Raw genomic sequence first — 12,692 nt, 5'->3', positions numbered from 1 at the left:
TAAGGATGCTTACTTGGGAGTTTTAGGACATTCTGGGTGTCAGGGTTTCAGTCCTCAGACTGAACAAGTATTGTTTTTATCTGAAATGGAGTCACAACAAGATCCAGTTCTTCAGCAGAGCTGGTCATCCTACAGACAGTCCTGCCTGTTGTCCTGCTGCTCTGTATGAAGATCATATTCCCAGCCTCTCCCTGTGAGTAATTGTGAGCTTTTTCTGAACTTTTCTTAACTGTAAGAATTGTCTTTGAAGAAATACAGTTACTTCAGACTTCTACAGAGCCATCCTTGAACCTGAGGAGCACCTGCAGTGAATGGCTGATGCAGAGCCCTGTCTTGACACTGCGAGTCAAAGAGATGAAGCCAATGTAAGGCAGAATGTTTAATTTTTCCTGTGAGTCACTGATGGTAATATAAACATTAGTCTTCAGCCTACAGATACATCATTCACTTTACAGAACGTGGTAGCTGTCTTCAGGCTGATGAAATGACTGATATAAGCAAAACAAGCTTCTGAAGAGGCATTTTCAGGATTATCCAAAGATTGGGGCTGGACCTGTATATGGCCAAATGTTCCCTACAAGCAGGTCTGCACAGAGATGGGCTCTGGGTGCTATTGTCTGTGCTGCTGCTTTCCTTAGGTACTCAGACCCCTGCTCAGAAAAATAAGTGTTTAATTAAATCCAGTCCAGTCAGGGAATTGTTGATGTGTGTATTTAGCTTTAAAATATGTTTAAAAGACATTCCTTTTAATGGGACTGAAATATGTGCTTAATATAAACACACTTTTAAATACTTTCTGAAACAGTGCAACCTTAATGTTTTAAAGCTTTTGTGTGAGCCTAAGACCATTTTGTTACAGGGCTGCAGGAACTGTCTCATTAGTGCTTGCAAATACAGGCTTCATCTGCTGCCATTGTTGCATGATTCTCAGTTGAAAGTTGTGTTCGTGGGTCATGGGATGAGCAGTTAAATGCAACCTTGATGAAATCCTACTGATTACACCATAACTTGTAATTTATTAATTAAAAACAGATATTAGGCTCCCTCACATTTTGATTAACCCAATAGCTTTCACAGCAAGAACTGAATTCAATCAGAGATATCATAACAGCTTTTAATGTAATGACCTGGAGGGGTACTGAGTGCATCCCTTGAAATACTTTTAGCTATCAGACAGCTAGTTTGCATGAGTAACCACTTGGCATCTGAACACAAACCACAGTGGAAACATTCTACAGATTACATGAAATTATCTTAAATCTTCCAGTCACGCGTGAAAAGCTCCATCAGTTGTCTCTTGGCTTTAACTAGATGTGTTTTCAGCGAGAGAAGATGTGAAGGACAGGGGCTTTGACCTCCTCTAAACCTGTGAAGGAAGTGACAGACAGTAAGATATAAACCTAAGGACAACAGCCAAGATACAGTTTGATTACAGATGCACTGAGTGATTTGGAAAGATAAACTTTGCATGACCCTGAGAAGAGGAATGCTGCTGAATGCTCAGGATTTCCAGTGAAGCCACTGAAACATTCAGTACTTTAAAGAAAAAGTTGTCTCTTTAGGGCTAAAACGAAAATTTATATCCCTTTTGTGAGGTCTGAGCATACAGGTAGATGATCTGCACCTCCCTCCTGGGTGCATAACAAAGAATTAGTCTGTGATGTAATATTGCCGATTATGGGAGGGGGGACTGGGTCTGGGTGTGTTTAAAACTCAGGTTTTCCTCTGCCCATCCAGGTTGCTGGGGCTGTACCTGGGCTCAGGTGAGTATTTGGGCAGCTGCATCTGCAAGACCAGCTGTGCTTCAGGCAAGAACAGCTGAAGAAAGTGGTAAAAAATAACTGTGGGAAGACTTTTTCCCCTCTGCACCTCCTTGTCTCCTTTCCATTCCCCATCCACCTTCTTTGGAGAAATGAGAATCCATGTTTTCATAATGTTGCAAGTAAAGAACCACCTTTTATAATTGTTTTACTTTAAAAAGCAGAAAAGAGTAAGGAAGCAGTTTACAGATATTAATTTCTCTCACGTTTAGAATTCCTGTGTGTTCCTGTAGAAGAAGTGATATTTACTGCTTTACCTTTGTAGAAGTCTGTGAATTTTGTATCATCCCAGCACAGTTTATCCCTATGGCCATAAACAGTGTAAAATGCATTAATGATGCTACTGTTTATTACATTAAAAGCAGCTTTAGAAGAAAAGACACCAAGTCAATTTTGGTGCAGCATTTATGTTTGTAACTGACCTTTTGTGCTCAGCTTGAAAGTGCACCCACATAATTTTACTTAACTTTTCAAGTGTCTGAAATTCAACTAGAATTTTAAGAATTTTAAGCAGCATGATTCTGTAAGATCTAGACTGTAGCAAAATCTTTTTTTTCAAGAATATAGGTACTATGGCTTCATCATAGTGAACTAAACAATCCTATACATTGTATTTAGCTCAGGAACCTGAGGAAAATGTTATTTATACACTCGGGGAAGACATTACATGCTTTGTTTTTCCCCAAACAGGACACATACCTTCACTCTATCATATGCTTGCCAGGAACTCAAGCTGTCCCTGAGTATTTTTTCACAGAGAACTCTGACCTTGATTGCTTCATATTAATTAAATAATTTAGAGCTTTGCTTATTTTGATAGTTCAGACTTCTGATATTGATCCCTTCTATGCAGTAAGGCAGAAATGCAGTTTCCAGTCTCTGTGGAACCACTGGGCAATTTTCTGTAGAGAATATCCCTGAGTGGAAGGGCTGCTGAAGGCTGTTCCCTGGAATAGGAGGACTTCACTCTCAGCTCCTCCAGCTCTCATTTCACGCAGGTGTAGCTGCATTGGTACTGAGGTAATTGTTTCTGACTAGTTCCAAGGTGCTGGGGAAATCCAGCTTTTAAGTTTTAAGTTAGACAAAGGGAAAATCCCTTGCTGGATACCTTTGGCTTCCATCAGCAGGACACAAAACTTTGCTGTACCACTGCTTTTGATATTGGGTGGCACGAGGTGCGCTCTGAGGGGATTCAGTAGGAGAACAGGGACTGCAGAGTGGGAGGTGAAGTATCTCCTAGTCATTTGTGCAGACTTTTGTCTCCTAACGAGGGCCATGGTGAGCCAGGCCTGGATGTTTTCCTGCTGGCTGAACTGATGGAAAGGTCTGTGTGTGCCATGGGCGTGGCTGTGGCTCAGGTAGATGGACCCCAGACAGGTGAGGTTGCTGGTGGGATGAGACATAAACCTACTGGACTTAGCAGATACTTCAACATGTCCAAGGAAGGCAGGGGTGAGGATATGGAGCCTGCAGCAACTGTTATGATACTGGATCACACTGAAAGGGAGCTCCTGCAGGGTGGGTGGACCGAGAGCACAACAGTGAGTGCCTTATAACCATGCTCTGAGCTCTCCTTGCTGTCCTGGATTTACTTGAGATCCATGAGAGGAATGTGCCAGCTGACTTTATCTTAATTCTTTCCTAATCTCCTTCAGACAGTCAAAAAGATTTCCCGTGTGGCTGGGGTAAATGCCAAGCTGTAGGCAGCAATAGTTTATAATTCTTTCAAGAACATTGGCACTGGTCTTTAAAATATCTGTGAGTTATGTCAAGAGCATTTTTTTGGAATCAGAGACAACCCCCATTCAGTGCTTAAGAAGATTACACACACCGTGTGGAGAGGTTGCTGTTGCAGCTTTTCTATTTTTAGTTAAGAAGGTCCCTGAGGTTGTAATCATGGGTTTTCCTCATTTACCAGCTGCAGTTAAGAACATGAAATGGTTATTCCTTTGCTTACATATGATCAAAGAGTCTTTTACAGAGGTGTGATTCCAGATTATGAATTCAGGATTTCATCAAAGCTGCTGCTCTACTGGCCCACATACAGGAAACTGCTTCATGTACCTGCTTACATTTCACACACCTCAGAGACAATGCAATAATGAAAATAATCACAGCACGCAACCAAAACTGGTTATTGCTCTCCCTTTGTTGAAGAATGGTTTAAATGGTATTTGTGGATGTCTATAAGGGACCAGCTCAGTGAGGTAACACCACCTGCTTCTGCAGGTGACCTCTAGAGTTTAGGTGTGTTAGTGCTGGTGGTTTTATTAAGTCCCAGTGATGTGTTAATCATTTTAGTTGTTTTTAAGTGTTCTTTTTGAGCAGAAAAAGGCTCTTATAGACTACATCTTGAACAAAGATGTAACTTTTTTGCTAAAATTCTAAAGGTCAAGGGATTCTCAAGGAAAGAGGAAGAAAGATCAGTCATCTCCAAAGTCACTGCTGAAGGTTATATCCTGGGAACAAGAGTTTTGGAAGCTCTTTACCTCCTGGGCTCCTGGAGGTAATATACAGTAGAAAGTCCTTTAAAGCACAAGCACTTTGCTCTATCTGTGAAATTAATGATCTTGTTTGAACAAGAGTTTTATTCCTATGTATTGGTTCTTCCTATGCATTGATTCCTCTATTGAACTGCAGAGTTTTGCTTGTTTCTGTTCAGGCTGTAATTTATCTGTCTTCATAGAGAGCACGATGCCAACCTGCAGTTTCTGATGTTAGGATGGTAATCCACAGAAGCAAAAAGCTCTTTAGGTCACTCAGGATATCTTCAAAAAGTGCCCTTGAAATCTAATTTTTCTCTCCCTTACAAGCTTTAGGAGTCACCTGCAGTGAACTAGAAGAGGTTATGCCTTAAGATACATAGGTGTGAACCTGCTCCCTTAGCCACTGTTGTAATGTATAAGTCACAGTAAGAAAATATGATTGTGCATCTGGGAGAGATAAGCACACTTCCAATAATTTTGCTAAATGGCTGTGCCCTTTTGTGACTAATGTTCCCCAGATTTTAATGAAATAGCATGGGTTTGTCACAGACAAACCTTTTCTTAGGCAGCAAACAAAAAAGCATTGATGGAAACAAATTACCAGACAGAACATTGACCTCTGAGCAAAGTCTCTACAAACAGGAGGTAGGACATGGACTGCTACTCTGCATTGTCAGATCAGTCAGAAAGGAGATATGCAGGGGATGATGTTCTCCCAGAAGACATCAGAAAACAAGAGGCAGAGGTATCCTAGAGGGTCAAGAACAATTTCCAGAGCTATATCAGGGCTAGAAACGTAGCCGTGAGTCTCAAGGGAGTGCAGCCCATCTGCTGTAGATGTGCAGCAGTTAGAAGATGATAGGCAGCATATGAACCAGACCTTGCAATATGTCCCTGTGGATGTTAATGACAAATCAATCCAAGTCTCTTGAGCTTCAGGACGTATTTTCTTATGTCTAATTTCAAATGAAAAAGATAACTCTCATGCAAAAAGAATGTGTTATAAAATTTTCATTTTTAAGTAAGTCCTGATAGGAAACATTTACTGGCAGCTATTTCCTTTGTTAATCAGGTGTACTGCCCACTCAAGCCTGCAATCCTACAGCTTAGGGCACTGGTATCTCAACACACTGTGAGACACATCCATTCCCAAAGGACCTTTTACCTGAAAAACAACCCAGTAGAGCAGAAACAGAACAGCAAACTGACTTACTCAAGGTTATGAGCGTCTGCAGTAAAGCCAGGAGTGGAGTTCAGATATTTTAATTCATCTCCCAGCCACAGGTAGTACCAACCTCCAGTGGCATGCAGATGTGAGGGTCTTTGAATCTCTCAGATGTACTGAGTTCATTTTCTGGGGAACTTATCTTGTAGGTGTGGTGTGGGGAGACTTAGAACATTGTGAGCAGTTGGTAAGAGCAGCTGAAGCACAGAGATAGGCTCAGATTATCATGGCTGAGCTCTTCTTGTGGAAGCCAGCTAAAAGGTGCTGCAAACATTTGCCTGGTACCACCAGATATGTGGTGTCATCTGCACTCTTCTAGCCATAGGACAGAAGAATTAGAAGATGCCAGGGTTTACCTCTGTAGAAGTGCAAGATCTCCAGATGTTTTAAAATATTCCACCACTTCTTCAGTTCACAAGCTTCACAGTGAGTTTAGATCATGTTTTCAAGGATCCTATGAACACCAGACATCTGCTGTTACTGGCTTTGAGAGAAGCTGGAGTCCATGGCTGTTTAGGTGAAGCAGGTGCCTGTATGGTCAGGTCATTACCCTCACCTGATCCATGGATTCTCCAGACCACTTCTGAACTGGTTTAACTGTGTCAGCCTTTCATTGCCCTCCTTTCTCAGTGGTAGTGTTGTCTGCCTGTAATAGCTTTCTGGAAATTAGTTTCCAGGCATGACATAAACACCATCCTGTGTGTGCCCAGCACAGTCCTGGTACCCAGGACCAGTCTGAGGGCACAACGACGAGTGTGGCTGGAGCAGTGCAGGGAGCTGGGCTGTGGAATGAGGCAGCTCTGCAATAAGACCTCCCTGAGAATGCTCCTGATGTCTGAGCTCTGCAAGAGACAGGCTATATTGCTGTATGTAAAGACATTCTGGGGTTGGAGATGGTATCTGTTTCATGAATGAGGGGTATAATGAGGCCATACACTGAGAGGGGAAAACAAACCAACAGAATAAATAAAGCCTGCTGATGAATTTAGATAGAATCGGGACAGAGATTTGAAGGAATTTGCATATTGTTTTCATAAGGCACAAATCAGCCAAGACAAGAGAGGGAGAGTCATAAAATGAAGAGACAGCAAACCTGAAGCTAATGCTGGGAGGTGATTTGGTGGCTGGAGAACTGAGCATGTGAGTGCACTGACCACGCAGTCTTTATTGGCATGTATGTTAATCCCTTGGAAAGAGTAAATACACCAAAATGAGAGGAGCAAATACCTCCTTGTTCATACTCATAAATGTGTCTGTGTGGTTATAAATCCATGTCAATGCATCTTTCCTGAGAAAGGAAAAACAGGTATGTTGGAAATAAGAATGCAGTTGTCCTGAGAGGTCCTGATCCATGCTTAACTTACACTGTTTCCAGAGTGGACATGGAGGGGGATATGAAGGATTTCATGCCTCTGTCTTAAACATTTAATTTAGGCACTGCAATCTCTCTGTGTGCACAAAGAAGGAAAGTAGCTACTTGGGAAAGGACAGGAACGGCAAACCAGAGTACATAATTTTGGTAAAGTTTTGGCTAAACTAGTTGCTTGAAAAAGCCTAATGCACCTTAGTTAGAGACCCCTGTACTCCACCCAAAGAACTACTGAAAATAGCAACACAACCAAAGGGCAAGAAAAACACAGATTAAGAGCTGCCAGAGAAAAGAAAAGCCAGAGTCTTATTGCTTTCATGGAGCTAATCTAAGCCTTGGAGTTGTTCTCCACCAAAAGCCAAAACTTTTTGGCTATGTCACTTTTTTCACACTTTCTCTCTTGTGTCTCTCAAGAACCAAACCAGGACAAGGGCAGAGATCTGCCAAGGCCAGTCTAGATCTCCCAGTGGTAGATTTCTTATTGCTGAACAAAAGCAGCATTGCAGACCCTCACAAATAGTCTTTGCTCCTGAATCTTTTCATAGCTTGGATTTCACGTTTGCAATGGAGCTAAAAGGAGGCAGGCAGTACCAGGAGGAATGATGGAAGCCCAGTGCTATCACCCATCAGGACTGCACACTTAATCTATGATCAGTTCAGATCAAGGGTGATGGTGCTTGGAACAGGGCAGTACCAGCTTTACAGTGTTGGAAAAAAAGCTGTGATGCTTTGGATTTGAAGGGAATGAAATGTGAAGTTTTAATATTATAAAGCTTTAATTCTATTAAACAACTTTTCAAGTGGTCTGTGGCCATTCTGCCATTGTTGGGTTTGTTCTAGTCTGTGTGCACTACAGACCTCTGTATGTTCTGACTGTATCCTCACAGCCAGTGTGTCTGGGTTGGAAAGTAAGCCCAGGTTTGAGTATTTATAGCACAGAGAAGTTATAGCTGGAAGATGCCCTTGAAGAAGTAGAGGGGACATGGAGACCTTCTGGCCTGCATAAGTTATGCTCCAGCACAAACATGCCCGTCACTGCACATCCATACTTGGATGGGGAAGGAAATCCACTGTGACAGCTCAGGCACAGTAACTGGCAGCAAAACAACATGTTGTGTAAATAGGCCAAGACAGATCCGGTCTGTAAGCTGATTAGGTTTCTGTATTTCCAGGTAATTAATAGTTATGAAGAAGGTTTACAAACATTCTTAACACCGGGGAGGCATCCCCAGGTCTGTTGTAGAAATGCACTTACGCAGCTGCTGCTTTCTTGTTGGTACCAGGGTTGGTTAATGCTCTCCCTCTGTCACTGTCACCAGTTACTGTGGAGGCTCTGTGGGTAGCACTGGAGAGACAATTTGCCCCAGAACTATATGAAGCAGAGTCATGGCTTAGATGACAGCTCAGACAAGGCAAATGTGCAAGAGAGAAGAGTGAGGTTGCAGAATGATCCATCCTTTCTCTGGGGAGCCTGGGGGGTCACCTGGGGCTGTGTCTCCAGCCATGAGAGATGGGCAGATATGTCCAAATCTGGGAGCTCCTCCATCTCATCAGGTCTGCCACAGTCAGAAGCCTCAGGTGAATTAGGCTTTTGCTGTTAGATATATACACATCAGGGGGTTTTGTTCCCAATCTTTCACCAAGAAAATATAAGTAAACTGGTGCTTCTGATGGAGTTTACATGTGGTGTTTAATCAGAATGAGACTTGAGAGTTCAGATCCATGGAGGCAGAGAGTAGGAAGGGCAAGAAAGCTGGTGATACAAAGACTGTAATTTCCTACGGCCACAGTGACTGGAGCTCACTTCTCATCTTTCCTTTATTTGCTACAGTATGAAGTGATCCCAGAGCAGGTATTAATGACTAAGCTGAACAGCTAAAAAAAGTCATTGGCATTTCATATTTCATCAAAGCATACCTATATTTGAAGCTGTGTATCCTTTGTAGTGTTTCTGAGCTACCAGTATTTGTAATTTATGTTTTTGGGTAGTAAATTCATTTTTTATCATGCAATTTTTTAATCTCTCCAATTGCCAAGGCTCCAGTAAGGATGGGAGCATTGGTCAGGGAATGCTGTTAACAATTTAAAGATATTAAGTCCAAGAGTCAGAGTCCTGTCTTGTCTGACTTTCTGAATAATAGACCACAAGTTCCATCCACTGTTTCCTACATGGAGGCTGAGAACCTGCATTTGAACACTGAGCTTGCTAATTTAGAGACTCAGTTGCTGATAAGTCCATGATGCCATGAATAGTCTACCTGGTGTTTAGTTGTATGAAGGTTAGATATGGTTTTCAGTGTGAATGTGACTGACCACTTTTCAGATATGGCATCTGGTTTTGATCTTCTTTTTTTGCTCAAATTTTCCAGTCTCAGATTTCTCCTCTCTAGGCTGATAATTATAGCTCATGAACAAGGTGTCTTCCTTTGAATATCTTGCTAGACTGAACTCTTTCAGTTACTCATAAAAATAATGGATGAAAGAAACTTGGGAGTAGATGTATAATTAGCTCTGAGATGACTAAACAGTGGGAGTCACAGCACGTCAGGAGGAACCAGCACTGGCCCCAACAAGAAGGAACAAAAGTGAGTGGGCCACTTTGTTTGCACCATGTTCCTTTCTTTTATTTATTTGTGTGAACTGGGAGGACTCTGAGCTGTTCCTTGTACTTCAGTCCTTGTAACTCTGCTGGTGTGCTGGTCACTCATGGCTGAGACACTCGTCCTACTGCAGTGAGCACTGGTGTTGTGCAAGGAGCTCTGAGGGGGGTGTATAAAAGGTGAAGAAATATAGACAGGTGGGAGCATAAAACACATTGTACTGTTTGCCTTTTGTGTGTTGTGCTTATTTAGCACAGGAATACCATGTCAGAAGCAGTAATTAATAATCCTTCATAATTCAACAGAAAGGGGGAGAGAGCTGTGAGAACAAAATGGATTCTAGCCCAACTGCCTCATGCAACTGATGGGTTTTTGGTTTGAGAATATTTTTCATTTAACCTTAAAGTGAATCTCTTTTCTGTACACAATTATGTTTTCTGTTGTCTACATTCCTCTCATTACATCTCTACCATGTATCTTTAAATGCAGGTTGGCCTGACTGACCATTGTTGCTCATCTTCACGCATTTTATTCTTCCCAGATGCCCACAGCCAGCATCCAAGTATGAAGAGAAAGGAGGAAAAGCCCTTAAGAATAATTGCCAGCAAAACAGCATGTCATGAAAATAAAATTTGAGTCCCTAGGCCTTTGTGCTTTGAAATTTAAATGAGTCAAAAAGAAAAGACAACAGGACCATATTCAAGAGGGACATAGGGTCGCAGAATGGTTTGGGTTGGCAGGGACCTTAAAGATTTTCAAGTTCCAACACCTTCCACTAGACCAGGTTGCCCAAGGCCTAATCCAGCCTGGCACTGAACATTTCCAGGGATGAGGCAGGATGGACAAACATTTCTCTGTGGGTGATGGCATCTGGCGAGGCCACACCATAAGGTGTTTAACCTACAGCAGGTGCTTCAGAACACTTCCCTTCTTGGTTGGAAAGGGGAATTGGAGGCTCTGGGGTCTTTGTGAGCTGAGCTTGGAACCAAGGGTCACAACCCATGCTGGTGGCACACTCCATTGTCAGAGCTGACTGTGCCAACATCCCTGTACCATGGGGACACCAGTGGTACCTTCCCACCTGCAATAAGTAGATTTGGCTGTGATTTTTAGGCTACAATTTTTTTCTTCTGCAGGGTGTGCTGGGGAAGCACTTTTCAACTGCAGGGTCTGCCCCTGTTGAGGCACCACCTGCTGGATAAACAATAAACCCTCACACCCCTGTGGGAAAGAGGATTGGAAGGATTCTGGTTTGATGGCAGTGAGACACAGCTTAAGATTCTCTTGGCCTTTCAGCCCCTGGTTTGTCCAGTGCTCATATCATGGCACAGTAAGTATGTGTGCAGTCAAGGGACTCTGCAAAGGAGGATGAAGTGGACAAGTTTGATAGTTATACTTGAGCTGCTGACTAGGATTGCCTTTCTTTCCCTCCTTCCACATCTATAAAACAACTTCTCTCATGGACTTTGAATCTCATTACTGGGAATACGTTTTGTAATAGCTCCCGACACTTCTTTCTCAACTGATAATTTAGTTAAGCTCTCTGCTGCACATGCTAATGCTTCAGTGTGGAGGCAGTGGAAAATTATTTAATAAAACTTAATGCCGCTTTCACTTCATGGCTGTTATTATCGAATATTAGTCATTGCTGAGAATCATTCCTTGAACAGTTTGTTCTTATCATCTGTGTGCATTTGGCTATCACCTCTTTGAAATGCAGCAGCATCTTGAGTGGCAAAGGAAGGCAGCTTTCATTTTATTCAGCTGTGCATCTCGAAAGCTGTTGTGACCTCAGCAAACAGGAGTTATTGCCATTTCAGTGTCCTCTGTGGTAGTTCAGCATAAAAGAAGAAGTTTTAGCTGAAGTGTCATGAAAGTACATCAGAGCTGAAAAAAAATAACAAAAAATTGGATCTGTTACCAATGAAGCTTGTTTCTCACCAAAAATGTATGTGCTTGGTTCGGTCAAAGTTAAGAAACTTCTTCTTGCTGTTGGGTCAGAAATAACAACCCTCAGACAATTTTAACTACTAGGAAGATGTCTCATAATATACCCTGCTTTGCTATGTTTTTTTCTTCTAATGTTCCATTCTGAATGCTGTGTTTTCCAGTCAGACAAAATCAAATTGCTATATGCTTGATGTTGATACATATTCCACCCAAATCTCACCCAGTAGGCAGAACCACTAATACAATTTCATTTCTACAGCTTGGATAACTTCTAAGCTGTTTGGAACCTGATCTGTGTGATGGTGCTGTCACCTGCATTTTGCACAGCTTTGGTAGGACCAAACCTAGTTCACCAGGAAAAATAAGGAGGTTTGGAAGGTCAGGAGCTCCAGGAACATCTGGAGCATCAAGTGTGAAGTGAGATAACATGCTGGTACCCTGAAATGCTAGGCATTGGAAGGATTTCAGGAAAATTTATTCCAAAGACAAGAATGTTAGACTTACAAGGGAAAATTCCTAATAGTGCTTGAACACTGGGCCAGAGAAAGACACCTCCTGTTCTCTTCAATGCTTTTATCTTTGCTGGTCTCCCCCCAGGTCCTCCCAGACACAAAGGCCCATTAACTTCTGTGAGGGTTTATCTCTCCTCATACCAGAGAGAGAGCCTGAAAGCTTCCTCTGCAATGCAGGAGGAAAAAGACACCCAACCATCTTTGAGAAAGGTGCTTCTTCCTAAGCAGGAAAGACTTCCTAAGCAAAACAAGCCCTAATCTCCTTGTCATGAACATTCTGGAAAGGGTATCTACAGTTACATCAGGAACACACCCATTCAGGTAGAGTGTGTTGGATGGGACCATGCTTACAGCCTCAGGGATCAAATGTCAGACATGAAGGAGAAAGTGCCACACGCTGTTTTTGTGTGGTTTGATATTCACATCCTAATCGAGGCTAATTCCGCTTGTGCTTCAGTCCCAACCCACTCCATGGGGCTTCCCAAGGAGGTGTTTATTGTACCAGTGCTCCAGCAGGGCAGTGAGCCAGCTGGGCCTGCCTTTATCACAGCTTTCCCTCGGATGCACCATCAATATAAACATGGAAACCCTTCATTTCCTTTCTGCTGCGTGGGCGTCTTGAGTCAACTCTCCCTGTGGGTGACTGGGAAAGATGTTTTCCTACCCTTGTAGCATCCATTATGCCTCTGTGTGAAGGGCAATGTCTTCTTTATGTAAATGAAGAGTCTCT

Source organism: Corapipo altera, unplaced genomic scaffold (genome assembly GCF_003945725.1).
Source record: "Corapipo altera isolate COAL_440 unplaced genomic scaffold, ASM394572v1 98, whole genome shotgun sequence".
NCBI classification, from domain to species: domain Eukaryota; kingdom Metazoa; phylum Chordata; class Aves; order Passeriformes; family Pipridae; genus Corapipo; species Corapipo altera.
Note: the sequence above shows the minus strand (reverse complement) of the source record.